Source organism: Canis lupus, chromosome 25 (genome assembly GCF_011100685.1).
Source record: "Canis lupus familiaris isolate Mischka breed German Shepherd chromosome 25, alternate assembly UU_Cfam_GSD_1.0, whole genome shotgun sequence".
Taxonomy (NCBI): domain Eukaryota; kingdom Metazoa; phylum Chordata; class Mammalia; order Carnivora; family Canidae; genus Canis; species Canis lupus.
Genome location: NC_049246.1, coordinates 36,765,870 through 36,779,945, shown reverse-complemented (window position 1 = coordinate 36,779,945; position 14,076 = coordinate 36,765,870). Strand labels below are relative to the sequence as shown.

Sequence of the window (14,076 nt, the reverse complement as noted above, 5' to 3'; positions counted from 1 at the left end):
TTTCATGTATTGGCTTTGTTGAGAGTGGGATTCCCTTGTATTTAAGAAGCCCACGTATACAGACTTGGTGTTGACACAGAGATTGAACAAATCTGTCTAACAGACTTGGTCCCTTATGCCATGGGGTGGGGGGTGTAGCTGAAGTGAAGCTCGAGGATGTCAGAGAGGAAACAGACACAGAAATACTTGGGGAGGCCATGAGGCCCTCTGTCTCCATTGGCACCTACGAAGGGGACATGGAAGAGAGACATTTCCATTTTAGATCTGTGGATGCTCTTCCAAAAGAGAGTACCCCTGTGCCCCAAGTGAATTCTTGATGCTACATCCCTTAATTGAAATCTATTCCCCCCACATCCCTTCTTTCAACTGTTGCTGGTAGATGGAACACCGTGTTCCGTTGCTTAGATCCCCAGACAGTGTCCTGAGGTCCCAGGCCTGACTTTAGCTCAGACGCAAATTCATCTGTCTAGTCTTTAAATCTCATTTGGTTTGTCTGTTTTCCCTAATAAGAAGAATAGAATTAGTTAGTTTGCTACTCAGCAGGGCTCTGGTATGGAATTTATGTAAATTATCTCCTTAATAAAATTACTAAATATAGCAACAACACCGTTACAAAGGAAAAAAAAATAAAGCCCTTAGATTGTGAGTGTCTTTAAAAAACAAAGCAATGTTCCACCACCAAGGGAAATGAAATTTAGCTTCTTAACCAGTGGGTACAACGTGGGGGGAGGGGGAGAAGGAAGATTCGGGAGGACGGAGACAAAGACTGAGAGAGGATGGGAGAAATCTCTAAGCCAGACACACAGATAACCATTTAATTAATTGCTCCCCAGGGATTTGCTGGGTGTTTGGAATCAGGTCAAGAATATAAACAGTTCTTGCCTTCCTGAAAAAGATACTCCGATTACCTCCTCTCATGTCAAAGAGATTGTTCCAGTAAAATGAAGGTACTAGATGTGACAGTAGGTCAGAGTAGTATGTGTGTATGTCCACATATGTGTATCCATATGTGCGTGTGTGTGCAGGCCTGGGAGGATTGGGTGGAAAGAATAATGTCAGAAATGGGAATTTTGAATTAGAGGCACGTTTTAGAACCACCTAGAGGAGAAATGCCAGAGACACCCCAGATGTTTTGATTTGTCTCTTCCCCTGGTTCTTACATATAAAACACCCTCTCTGTTGTACCTCCCCAGAGTCTCTTGTTTTTAAGCCCCTGGCCACACCCTTGATTCAGTTCCTTCTGCTGCAATTCTCTGCAATACGCTCCCTCACTTCATCTCTAACCTTCTATGCTGCGTCTTCATCAGGATGCCAAAGGCATCTTCTTCAAATATGCTCAGCTCATGCTACTGTGCTGAAAAAAGTCTGTTAATACTTACTTACTTACTTACTCCATACTTCTCAGCCTGATGTGCAAGGCTGCTGACCATTTCACCAGACCCTTCACTTCCCATCCAGCCTTCTCCACAAGAGCCCACTTTGCCTCTTGCCCTCCACTGATGCCAGAAATGCACTCTCCAGATGCGCCCTCTGCACGCTGGCATACCCTCAGCATTCCGCATGCATTACTCCACACTGAGACATCTAGGCCCAGCTCACACTCAGCTCTCCCATCCCTGTTTGCCATGGCACTTCCAGCCATAGCTCTACTGGAGATTTGTCCTGACTTTTCAGTACAGTCACGTTTACATATCTGAATGCAAGGCAGCAGGGTGTAGGGAACCAGCCAGACCAGGTTCATATCCAAGATCTACCACCTGCCAGCTGTGTGGCCTCAGGTAAGTTTCCTCATCTCTGTGGGGCTCAGCCTCCTCACCTGTAAAAGATGGATAGAGAGGTCCACCCCATTGGGCTGCTAAGGGGATCAAATTGTGTCATGCCTGCAAAGCACTTCAGGCACAGTAAGCATCCAGTAAAACAAATGTTTATTTTTATTGTCTGTCTCCCTCTCTTGGTTGTGAGCTTCTTCTGAAAAGTAGTGTCTTCTTCAACTTTATATTCCCGGCAGCTAGCATTATGGGTTTTTAAATTTCATGGATAAGGGAACTGGGCAGGGATACTTAGGTGATATTCGCCTAAGTGTCCCCTCTTCCTCCTGGTTGTTGTCCTGTTTAGGCTGAGAACTCGGGCTCTGGGGATATGTTAAAAGGAAAAGAATATTGCAATTAGGGCTGCATTTTTGGATGCTCCATCCTTTCCCTGGGAACTGCCTCATCTCCCATACCTCCTGTGGTGGGCAGGAACCTGGGTGACCAGTTTATAGCAGAGGATGCAATCCATTCCCCTCACAGCTGATGAGACCAGGCTCAGTGGTGGCTTATCCATAAAACAGGTGACCTTAGGTCATCAGATTCTCTTATGCGAATGTGAGCTAACAAACTCAGGGCCATGGTCAGTCTATGCTCTACTCAAAGGTGAGCAGGTCTGCCATGGAAACCAAAGCCAGGAGTAAGTCAATATGAGGGATGGATTGGTTTGCTAAGGCTGCTATAATAGTGCTACAAATCAGGTTGCATAATACAAATTTATTTCTTACTATTCTGGAGGCTGTAAGTCCAATATCAAGGTGTTAGCAAGGTTGGGTCCTCCTAAGGGCTGTGAGGAGCATCTGTTCTATGCTTCCCCTCTAGCTTCTGGTGTTTTGTTGGCAATCTTTGGTGGTCTTTGGCTTCTGCTCAGCATTTTAATATCTGGCTTCGTCTTCACATGACATTCTCCATGTGTGTCTGCGTTCAAATTTTCCCCTTTTATAAAGACCCAGTTACTTAGAATTAGGGCCTACTACAGTATCTTCATCTTAACAAATTATGCCTATAGTGATCCTATCTTCAAATAAGATCACATTCTGAGGTACCGGACATTAGGACTTCAACATAGGGTTGCAGGTAGGGCACAGTTCAACCCAAAACAAGAGGAGCAGAAACTATAACAAATCAAGAAGAGATGGCAGCAGGGGAGACATGACCCAGATGTATATAGAAAGGCAGGCCCAAAAGAGTTTGTAGCCCAAGAGGAGACGGAGGAGAGAGATTCTGAATTACAACTCTCCAGTTCTAAGCTCATGTCACTAGGCTCAGCTCTAGTCAGGTTCTATGAGATGCCTCGAACCCTTTAGGAAACCTTCTTTTGATTTGATCTGAAGTGAATGGACATGTGTTTCTAGCATCCGAATAACTTCTCTAGGTCAGGAGCATGCCCAGTTTTTACATCATATTCATTTTCATATGGTGACTCAGGTAGAACCACAGCCTTCTCAAAGCAAGAAGAGTCAGGGATAGAACTAAGGAGTTAGGGAAAAGTAATGAACAAAGACCATAAACCCCCAGCTATATTGGCCAGTCTTCCCAGAGCCTGTCCTTCTCCCTTTCTAACCCCACAGTCCCATTTCAGTCCCTTTTCCATGTCCCCACCACACACACACAATTTTCTCTCTGCTTGTCCCGCGCATCGCACATTCTGCTGGAGTCCCACAGAAGCACTTCTCACCTCCAGAGTCTTCCAACAGCACCTGCAAGGAGTCTTTTATCTGCGAAGTACACTTGACCTTCAACGTATTTAGAAAGAAACTATTTTCCAAAGGCTTCAACTATGCTGGAATCCCATTTATCTAGTGAGACTGCAAATTCCTTAAGAGTGCGGACACTCTTTGGCATCTTGTTCTAAGACACTCAGTAAATATTAATGGAATAATTGAATAATCAAATAATTGTATCCTCTCTTTTTTTTTCCTCTCTTTTTTAAGAACAAGTAATTTACCATGGTGCTAAATTCAAGAGGTAGATGAGGATACCTAGTATAAGGCTTCCCTCCCATCCCTGCTGCTAAATTACCAGATCGTTCTCCCTAGAGGCAACCACCATTAATAGTTATTGTGTATCCTTCCAGAAATATTTTATGCTTCTCCAAGCAAATACATACAACTATTCTTTTTCCTCCTGTTACATATGAGTAGCTGGCCATACAAACTTCTCTGTACTTTGCTCTTTCTTTCTTTCTTTCTTTCTTTCTTTCTTTCTTTCTTTCTTTCTTTCTTTCTTTCTTTCTTTCTTTTTGCTTAGAAATCTATCTCTGTATGGTGATTTTAGAGATATGTCCACAGATTCTTTGATGCGTGTCTCCTTATTTATTTTTTTAAAGATTTTTATTTTATTTATTCATAGAGACAGAGAGACAGGCAGAGACACAGGCAGAGGGAGAAGCAGACTCCATGCAGGGAGCCTGACGTGGGACTCGATCCAGGGTCTCCAGGATCACATCCTGGGCTGCAGGCGGCACTAAACCACTGCGCCACCGGGGCTGCCCTGCACGTCTCCTTAATAGGTGGATTCATCTCCTCTTGACTATGGAATGGCCTTGGTAGCTTGTTTCTAGTGTATAGAAAGTCAGCAGAACTGATGTGGTGTCGCTTCTGAGATGAGGTTATGAACAAACTTCCCCTTCTGTTTTGGAAGATCTCTCTCTCTTGAATCACTTATCAGGGGAAACCACTGTTACATCCGGGGACACTCAAGCAGCCTAGGAGAGACCTGTGAGGGGAGCCACTGAGGCTGGCCCACAACTGTGTTAGTGTAGACATTGCCAACAGTGACAGGATGACCCAGGAGTGGGTCCTCCATCTTCCCTAGTCAGGTTTTGAAATGACTCCCAACCTCAGCCCCAGCTGATAACTTGCCTCCAGCCTCCATGGGTGACCCTGAGCCAGAGCCCCCAGTTGAGCTGCTCCCAAATGCCTGCTCATGGAAACCAGGAGATAGTAAATGTTGCTTTAAGCCAAAGAATTTGTTGTGCAACAACAGATAATATGCTTGGAGATCTTTCCACATGAGTTACATAGAGGGCATATTTATTCTTTTATAGCTATTTTGTATTCCATTGTCTGAACAGAGCATTATTTATGTTAACCAGTTCCCTATAAATGGACATCGCAGCTATTTCTAAGCCTGTGTTCTTTGAACCATGCTGCGATGAAAAATGTGATACGTATGTCATTCCACATGTGTGTGAGTACAACTGTAGGATAAATTTCTAGAAATGGAAAAGCCATGTCAAAGGATTCATGTTTTTGTTATTTTGATAAGTCCTGACAAGTGGCTTTATATAGAGGTTGTACCAACATATGCCTTTATTGGTAGATGAAAGGGCTGGTTTGCCCACACCATCATCATCTTCTAGAAGTCTTCTGGAACAGGGCACATAGGAGGGACTTAATAAGCCTGGTAATTGAATGACATCTTCCACAACTCAATAAGAAATGAACCAAAATACCATTGATTTGTTCAGGATCCCAGAGATTCTCTGGCCTTGCCCAGCAAATTCAGTTTTTGCACGGAACAACGATAGCAGTAAAAGCAGCAGTGGACAGTAGCCTGGTGTTGAAAAAAGTAAAATAAAATAAAACCAGATCAAGCCTAGTCTTTTCAGTTTCTGCTCACAGTAAGAAGGGAAACACCCAGGGGCGTGAAAATCCTATGCTGTGGAGATGCAAAGGGAGATCTGTAGTTTGCAGGTGTCTGATGACCTTACAGTCCCTGTGGGGAGTGTGGGAGGACACTGCTGGCAGCCTTCTGAACCTGGTGAGGCGCTGAGCCTTCAAAAGAGTCTGCTCCAGCTTTTCTTTCTAAGCAGAGCTGCTGCCAGGGGCTCCCGCAGCAGGAGGTGGTGGATCCTGGTGGCAGGAGCACACCTGTGAAGCCAGCTCAGAGCTGATTGAAGCAGTGAGTGTTGGCTCTCACCTGCAGGCTCCTGCTTCTTTTGGCTTCTGGCCATTGGGCATGGCTGTCTTCTGCCAACCATGCAGGCACAGGCCTCCTTTTCCTTGGTCTAGGAGAGTGGAAGAAGAAAAGGAAGAAAAAACTAGCCTAAAATTCTGAGGAGGAGAAAACTTAAGTGGTAGAGTTATCAGGAAAGCAGGAACTCTATGACCTCTTCCTGACTCCTGGTATCCAACTGGAAGCGAATGGCTTTGTATAGGAGACTTTTTCATATACTCACTCATCCAACCGACCAGTATTTACTTTGTGCAAAGTTCTTGCTAAGTGCAAACCTCCAGCTCCTTCAAGATCTGTTCCCACTGAGAACACAGGATCTGGACGCATTGCTAGATGCCAAGCATAATCCTCCATGAACTCAACTACTTATTTATTTATTTATTCACTTTTTTTTTTTTTTTAAGTTAAGAAAGGTTTCCAGGAGATGGTGAGTTTTATTGTCTTGTCTGGATAGAGGTTTGATATGCTCTCGAATGTTCCAGGGTGGAGAGACTAGGAGAAAGCACAGGATGCAGAGGTCTATTCGGTGTAATCTTCTCCCTCGTTCTCATCCTCACCATCAATGGAGAGAGCAGCATACTTGCTTGCAGAACTGAACTTGGAAGCTGGATTTTCTTCAGGTTTCTTTGGCTCAGGTGCAGATCGGGAGTCTTGATCTTTTTTGCCGTCTTTCCTATCCGGCTCCTTCCAGTGGTCTTTGTTCCCTCCGTCTCCCGGACCATGGCTGGAGTTCCCACGGTGGCCTTTTGGGACACTCACCCCATCTACTTTGTTTTCATCTGCTCTCCTTGCTGGTCCTTCCTCTGGGGGTTGAGCCGGGACTGCTTTCCCCCCACCACTCGTAGGGGACTGTTGCTCTGTGTTCGAGCTCTGAGATCGAGCAGGAGGGGTAGAACTTCGCTTCACCCAAGCATTCTCCTTTGGTGGAGGGGCTGGCATTACCTTCAGAAGCTGTTCAGATTTGGGTGGCTTAGAAGTTGGAGTGCATTCAACTATTTAAAAGAACCCCCCACCTTATCCCACCCAAACCACTTCTTCTCTCCATTACACTTAGAACAAATCTTAGCAACTCCACCTGCCACAGGGGCCCTGAATACCCAAGCTCACAGTTCATTCCTCATCTTTCTCTCTTGATACTTCCCCTCAAAATCTACAATCTAGCCACATTAAATCTACATCTGGTTTGATCATTCATGTACTCAATCATTTATTAATTCATTTTTATCATGTGGTATACCAGGCTCTGTTTTGAGTGCTACATGTGTATCTATGAAAAAGATAGTGGATCCCTGTATTCAGGGATCAAGCTTCTGGTTTTGAAGGAAGACGATATGTGAGCAAATAAATAGCCAAGGCAGGTGTGATAATGCCTTGATGGGAATAATTACGGTGATGAATGGAGAAGAGTGGATAAAGGCTAGCCAGGGAATGTCTTTCCAATGACATGACATTTAAGCTGAGGCCTGAGGCCTGGACGGAGGCAGCCACACTTAAGATCTTGGGGACTTGCTTTCTAGCAAAGGGGACAACTTGAGCAAAGGCAAAGACCTTGTTCATTTAACCCCAGGGCTTCATTCATTGCTGTATTTTTCTCTGGCACTCCCCTCAGGACAAATCCTGCTTCTGTCACATAGATGCCTCTTCCTCCAGGAAACCTTCCCTGATTACCACTAGGAGTGAGTGGCTTCTCCTCCTACTCCACTTGGGGTCATGCTTCCCTTCACCCTAGGTGATGCTTGTACACTGAAAGTACTTGCCCTTTTACTTAGTAAACTTTGGACTAGCCAGGACCATGTTTGACTTGCTTACTATTGGAGCTGGTTGTGTTTTGAGTTGCGTATCCAAAAATAATTCTAACTCCTGGTTCCTGTGAAGGTGGCCTTATTCAGACACAGACTTTTTCAGATATAGTTGGTTAAGATGGGTCATCTGAATGAGGGTGGGCCTTAAATACAAAGACTGGTCCTTTTAAGGAGTGAGAAATTTGGAGACAGGGGCACACAGCAGGAGGAGGGTCCTGTGAAGATGGTGGCAGTGGTGACCAGAGTGATGTAGATGTAGGCTGGCCAATGCCAGGGCCTGCTGGGAGCTGGGAAGCTAGGATGGGGCAGAGCCAGGCTCTTTCTCTAGGAGACCAACTATAAGAGAGGTTCTCCCCTGGAGTCTTCATGGGAGTGTGGCCATGCCAACACCTTGACCTCAGACTTCTAGGTTCCATAGCTGTGATGGAACATGTGTCTGCTGTTGAAGCCACCTTGCCTGAGGTAATTTGTTATGGCAGCTATGGGGAACTCTGGTGTGCCAGACCCCAGGGGGATTCCTGCATGCTGCTCAGTTGGATGGATGAATGCCTAGACTATGTGGTCACCTCTTCTGTCCCGTGTGTGACTTCAGTGTCCCCTGGGTCCAGCCGTGGGCCCTCACAGAGTACAGGCCACTGGGCAGGAAGGAGGTCACATGCCTGCCTCAAGTTTTTTTTTTTTTTTTTAAGGTTTTATTTATTTATTCATGAGAGACACAGAAAGAGAGAGGCAGAGACACAGGCAGAGGGAGAAGCAGGCTCCATGCAGGGAGCCTGATGTGGGACTCGATCCCATGTCTCCAGGATCACACCTGAGTCGAAGGCAGATGCTCAATCCCTGAGCCACCCAGGTGTCCCGCCTCAAGTTTCCATGTAGGAAAACCTTCCTGGTGTTTCTCTTGAAGATATGTGTTGTGTTTTTCTTTAGAATACTGAATCGTGAGAAAAATTAGTTGAGAATCATAAAAAGGGAGAAAGTCTTACAAGTCTCCCAGGAGAATTAAGGATAATTAATTATAATCCTTATAATCCACATACATATCTTTCAGCTCTGATGGAGTCCACTAAGATCGGTCAAAAGTGTGAGCAGGAAATGCTGAAGTGTGGCATTGAGGGTTAAAGTGGGTAGTCTGTCAGCTGAGACAGAAGCAGGCAAGAGAGGTAGGATCACAATTCGATCAAGCTATCTTGTTCGTAGCCATTGCCAAGTTAAAAATGTGTGCTTATGGTCCTGTCTGCTGGACGACCCTCACCCTTAGGTGACTTAGTCACTCATGCAAATGAAGTACATATTACTAAGTATATGTGTAATATACTGTCTACAGATATTTTGAATGATGTCCCAAGAAATAACAAGTTTGAGTATTAAAATAAGTCCTTAAATTGGCAATTTGACATACAATTCTATGTGATGCTATTAGTCTGGCTGGGAGACCCGGATGCTGTATTATTTGAATACCACCTAAAAATGTTCCCTGGTGCCTTTTGGAGTATGAAAACTCACTATCAACAACTGCAGTCCTTTGTAAATATTTCTAAACTGAATTTTCCTTGTTTACTAAATAAGTTTCTTAAGAAATATATTCATAATAATAAAGAATATGAAGAATGTTGGAAGTATTATAAAAATAATATGATTTTGGGAATTCTGATTTCTTGCTTCTAAACTTAGATTAATATCTGTTAGTAATTTAGCAACACTATAGTCCCACCTTAGAAATTGCTGCCACACCTTTAATAGTGGCTGGTTCACTCTCAAAGCCCTCACAATCTTTTTCTTTGGGCTAAAATTAGGAGCCCCAGTCTACTTGCCCAAGTGGGAGCCCGACTCTGCTCTTAGCCAGCTGTGTGAGCTTGAGCAAACCATGTTACTTCTGTAGGCATTTTCTTGTCGCTGTTCTTGTGCACTGAATGGCTAGTTAGACGATCTCTCAGGTTTCTCCAGCCCCTACAATCTACAATTTAACCTCTCTGCATTTTTAGTGTAAATATTCTGTGATCTACTTCCCAACTCAATTGGCAGGCTTTCTTTTGTGTCCAGGGAGGATTAGTTAGGGACAATTTGACACCATGTACATCCCTTATATACATTACTTTGCTTCATTCTCATCACAATGCTATGAGGGAAGCTTTTTATCCTATTTTACAGATGAGAAAGCTGAGATTCAGAGAAGTCAAGTGTTGTGCCAAGGTCAGACAGCTTGAAAGTAGCAGATCAAGTGGAAGCAGGTTGGGAGGCATCCTGGGAAATGACCTCTGGACTTGGGTAGCAATGGGCTACCCCAAGAGCCCTCCTGCTCTGTTTGTATTTTTTGCCAATAACTACACAGACAAAAGGGAAAGTTACATCTTGTGGGATATACTGGCTGTCCCAACACTACCAAAACCTTGGTTTTAATGCTGAGGATGCAATGCATTAAGGTTTTGGTACAGATTAAAGTATGTGGTGGGAGTGTAGATTGTTATGTCTTTTCTCCAAAGGGGCTTGGTGGGTGCCTGTGTGTGGGAACTGTGTTAGACCCCCAGTAAAGAAGTGGATCAAGTCCATCTCACCCACATGAGCCCCATGATGTGAGGGGGAGGTAGGGGAGGACATGCTTCCCTGGCCATACTGAGTATGGCTGGAGGGCACTTGCAAGGTAGAAGGAATCACCTCTTTCACTCTTGTGCATCAGTCTCCTCTTCTGTAAAATGGAAGGAATGGCTTCAGAACACATGGGGAATGACGGCTCCTTTCTAATTTGTATTCCCCAGGTATATAATTAAAATAAAGCTGCGTTTATGCTCCCAGTTTTAAAAGTCTTAATGCCAGGGCTCCTAGGTGACTCAGTGGTTGAGCATCTGCCTTTGACTCAGGGTGTGATCCCGGGGTCCTGGGATCAAGCCCTACATCAGGTTCCCCACAGGGAGCCTGCTTCTCCTTCTGCCTGTGTTTCTGCCTCTCTCTCTCTGTGTCTGTCATGAATAAATAAATAAAATCTTAAATAAAATAAGATAAAAAGTCTTAATGCCATAAATTTTAAATTATAGAAGAGATAGCCATATTCATGTTAAAAATTGACTCTTCACTTGGCCAGAGGATCAAGGCAGGTATCTTTGGAAAAGAAGGCTTCCCCCTGTGATGGACTGAATTATGTCCTCCCAAAATTCTTACATCAAAAGCCCTAACTTTCAGTATGACTGTATTTGGTGAAAGGAGTTTTAGGACATAATTAAGGTTAAATGTGATTATAAGAGTGGAGCTCTACTCTGATAGGATTGACAGCCTTATAAGAAGAGGAAGAACGGAAGGCAATGTGAAGAAAGAGAGACGGTGGCCATCTGCCAACAAAGGGGAGAGGCTTCACTAGATACCTTGATTTTGAACTTCTAGCTTCCTTAACTGTGAGAAAATGTTGGTTAAGCTCCATCTGGCAGCCCAAGCTGACTGATAGTCTGCCTTAGTCCATTTGGGCTGCCATAGCAAAATGCCATAGTGGCTAAGAACAACAGGTGAAAAGCCTCTTTCTGGTTTGTAGCTTGCAATTTCTTGGTGTGTTCTCGCATGCTGAAAGGGATTAGGAACTCTGTGGGGTCTGTTATAAGGACACTAATCCCATTAGTGACTAGGTGACTTAATCACCTCCCAAAGGCCCTACCTCCTAATACCATCATCTTTGGGGGTTAGGATTTCACCATATGAATCTCTGGAGATACAAACCTTCAGACTGTAGCATATACCCTTCTTGTCCTAACAGCATGTAAATGTATTTTGACTTAGTTAATATGAAGAAAAGATATGTGCGTGTGTACATTCTGTTACTTTATACAAGCACTCTGAGAAACACCATCAGAGAATGAGTGAGAGACTCCTCATTGAGAGTAAGAGGCCCCTTTCTCTGTGTTGCAGGGGCCTCATCACAGAGAAACCCCTTCTGAGACCCTGATAGCATCTGTGACCTTGAGACCATGTGTTCTCCGTGGCCCTGCATGCCCTGTTCTCCCACTCCCCAAAGTAGACAAGCAATGGACTGGTCCAGCTTTATTCCTGTCTCCTAGCAACCATCCTTGGAAGATGGAAAGTGAATGTTAAGGTCTGGAGATTGGGCTGGGTCAGAGGGCAGGCAGGAGAGCTGGGATTGGGTGCTGCTTCTGAGAGACCACATCTTCAGGGTTTCTCCTGGGTGTAGTGGTGGGGTGGGGGTGGCATTATTATTTAACTGTGTAATTTCTGTTAACAGAATGGATGAAAAAGTTTCATCAAGCAATTACACAAAGGAGTCTGACTTGTTCCAAAACACAAAGGCAACAGACAGCAAAGATTAATGTACATGCGTGCTTGAGCACTAAGTGTTTGCCCCTACATGTACTGAAGGAGATATCCCATCCTCCTTCTGAGTTGCTTATGGTGGCATAAAGGAGGCATAAAGAGTTATTTTTGTGTCAAAGTGAGCACAGTTCAAACAAGAAGCATCCTCTCCCTCTGCCATTCATCCCAGAGTCCCCTGGGGTCCTGGACTATCTCCGATGCCCTGGGAGCCTCTTACTTTGGCCATCTCTGATGAGAGCCGGGGTAAAATCACATTCTGTCTTTCCCTTTGAAGTTCATCTTAACTAGAGGTCACTTGAAGGGGAAACAGTGTCACAAAGGGCTGTTTGCATCTGGGAATCAGAAGAACAGATGGGACGTAGAGAGGGGCTCTCTTCTTGCCTGCTTCACCTAGGTGATAAGATGAGCCTATTCCCACTTTCTTTTCCTTTTTTCTTTGCTTCTCTTTTGTTTCCTTCCTTCTCCTTTCTCTTCTCTGTTTTGAAGAAGGGTTTGGGGAGGGAGGTTTAGTGATCACACTTATAGTTAGGAACATTAGCAGCTACAAATGGGAGCGACAGTTTTGCTGGGTGAAAAGGAACAGGATTGGATAACAGTAGGCAAGGGTTTCTATTTCTGGCTTTACCACTGGGTTGTTGTGTGATCCTGGGCAGCTGGGCCTCAGCTAGCTCATTTCTAAAGCACAGGGTTAGATTAGGTGATGCTCAGAGGCCCTTGTAGCTCTAACATTCCAGGACTCCTCCTCACCTGCTGCCTTACTCAAATGTCGAGACTTAGTGCCTTGGGCCTCCCTCAGTGACTGTCTGCTATCACCTCAGCAGTGTGAATGGGGGGACAAAGTAACAGGTCAAGTCGATCTACTGATTAGTTTTTCCCCAGTGACTCTTGGAAAACACTGCGCAAGGTACAGGTACTTACATTTCTATGGGTTCTATCATCCCCATATATTTTTCCTAAATGAAATATCTTTGTTATTTACTATTAGTATTGAATTATTAAAGTACAGATATATTCTGTAAAAATAAATCCAATTAGAGACATATTCCCAATGAAATTTCCCTATAACCAGATTCACCCATGATATATATGTTTCCAGAATTTTCCTTTTTTTTTAATTTAAATTCAATTTGCCAACATATCCTACAACATTAGTTTCAGATGTAGTTTTCAATAATTAATCAGTTGCATATAATACCCAGTGCTCATCACATCACATTCCCTCCTTAGTGCCCATCACCCAGTTACTCCATCCCTCTCCCCTCCTCCCCTCCAGCAACCCTCAGTTTGTTTCCTATGATTAAAAGTCTCTCGTGGTTTGTCTCCCTCTCTTATTTTTTCCTATTCAGTTTCCAGTTCTTTTCTGGTCCCTTGCACTATTTCTTATATTCTGCATATGAGATAATTGTCTTTCTCCGATTGACTTATTTCACTTAGCATAATACCCTCCAGTTCTAACCATGTCAATGTAAATGGTGGGTATTCATCCTTTCTGATGACTGAGTAATATTCCATTGTGTGTATGTATATATATACACACGTTTTCTTTATCTGTTCATCTGTTGAAGGACATCTCAGCTCTTTCCATAGTTTGGCTATTGTTGTTTCCAGATTTTTTCAAAATACACATATAAATATGAAATACTTGTGTTTTTAACAGTGGAATTTTAATTCTTGCTTTGATTTTCTGATTCATAGGCTGCTGACATGCTGACAACCAGGAGTGTCATAGCACAAGAAGAGAATGGAGCAGCCATTGCCAAGGGGAGACAGAGAGGAGCTGTTCCCAGCTGCAAGCCTGGTCCTGCAAGAGTCTCCACATTTTTTCCTAGTGCAGGTTGGATGTAAATTTCAACCCAAAAGAACTTTAGACCTTCCGATGGCTAATTTTACGTGTTAACTTGACTGAGCTAAGGGATGCTCAGATAACTGAGCATTATTTCTGGGGATGTCCATGAGGGTGTCTCTGAAATGTATTAGCCTTTGGATCAATAGCCTGAGTAAAGAAAGTTGCCCTCACCACTGTGATTGAGCCTCATCTAATCTCTTGAGGGCCAGAATAGAACAAGATGGCGGACTATGGGACTTCTTAAACTCCAGTATTATGTGAGCCAATCCTTGTGGTAAATCTCCTCTTACATCTACATATATATGTCCTATTGGTTCTGTTCTCTGGAGAACACTAACAATCCTATTTATAG

The 14,076-nt window shown here is 43.9% G+C and overlaps 1 long non-coding RNA gene across 1 annotated transcript; it reads left to right on the top strand.

The window, feature by feature from the left end:
- The first annotated feature begins 7,954 nt into the window (after window positions 1-7,954).
- On the top strand, window positions 7,955-13,894 carry LOC111092439. The gene is made up of 2 exons (XR_005378259.1): window positions 7,955-8,032; window positions 13,574-13,894. It is a non-coding gene; the product is annotated as an uncharacterized LOC111092439 (long non-coding RNA).
- Window positions 13,895-14,076: the final 182 nt, after the last annotated feature.